Source organism: Macadamia integrifolia, chromosome 7 (genome assembly GCF_013358625.1).
Source record: "Macadamia integrifolia cultivar HAES 741 chromosome 7, SCU_Mint_v3, whole genome shotgun sequence".
In the NCBI taxonomy this organism is placed as follows: domain Eukaryota; kingdom Viridiplantae; phylum Streptophyta; class Magnoliopsida; order Proteales; family Proteaceae; genus Macadamia; species Macadamia integrifolia.
In genome coordinates, this window is record NC_056563.1 from 23,613,856 (window position 1) to 23,614,929 (window position 1,074).

Below are 1,074 nucleotides of genomic sequence, written 5' to 3' on the forward strand. Positions count from 1 at the left end.
CTACACAGCCAAAGATACACAGAAAAGGGGGGGGGGTGAGTCTAGGATAGCCAACAACTATGTGGGGGGGAGCAAAATGGGGAAGCGGGCAGATCCCAAGAGACAACAATAAGCCTGTTCCTTGGGGAATCCCTTACAGGATGATGGGGAAGCAAAGAAAGCTTGGAATTGATGTCGAAGAAGAAGGAATTCTAAATCATATGAAAGGATATAGTGTTGGTAGTCCATCTTCTAAGGTTTCACTCCATCCAAATGTGATAGATGGTGGCGCAAAAAGCAAGTTTCCCTGCAGTGTCACAAATATTGCTACCCGCAAAAGTCATGTCAACCCAAATCCATTCACGCCTAAAGGAATGGATAGGCCTCCTGGAAAGCCAACAAAACGGGTGAACACGCTTCCAAATGGAAGAAGCAAAGGGGCAAGAGAAGAAGAGATGATTAACCCCTCCAGAACTATTCCAATAGAGGCAGCAAGCAGAAGGAATCTGGATGTGTCTGTGCACTAAGAAAGACTGGGTAGGAACGTAGTTGGAGAAAGCATGCCAGGTAGTGAAGGAGTGGCGGGGAATGTGACCTTTGAACCAAACAGTGTTACGTCACTGAACAAAAGGGCCTCTAGCTCTAACAATATCCCAAGCAGAAGAAGGGGAGCTGAAGAGGCCCGTCAAGGAGAGGGACCATGTTGATTATGAACCAAATAGTGTAACACCACTGATCCTTGTCTAATTTTGACTCATCTTAGGTAGGAAATAGGTCTTGATAGCTATCCCCACCCCTGTAAATATCATTTTTTCCCTGCATGAATGCGTCTGTGGAGGTTGAAAACTGAGTTGGAAAAAATAGAATTCCTAGTCTATGTACAATTTTGGGGCCCTCAGGACTTCCTTGGGGATTTTGAGAGCTCCACATGTTGATTGTTGTGAAAATATTTGTTCTTTATCTATTTCTAATATTCTATTACTGAATTTTGGATTTCCTTTAAGCCTATTCGATATATGTTGTCATTCATTAACTTTGGCCGTAAAACCCCTAAATCCTCGTTCATCCTAAAATTTGGCATTAGTTAGGTCCTCC

At 43.4% G+C, this 1,074-nt stretch overlaps 1 protein-coding gene across 1 annotated transcript in view; it reads left to right on the forward strand.

The window, feature by feature from the left end:
- The window catches only part of LOC122083693 (probable sphingolipid transporter spinster homolog 2), a 52,331-nt gene that overhangs the window by 18,823 nt on the left and 32,434 nt on the right, over positions 1–1,074 (forward strand).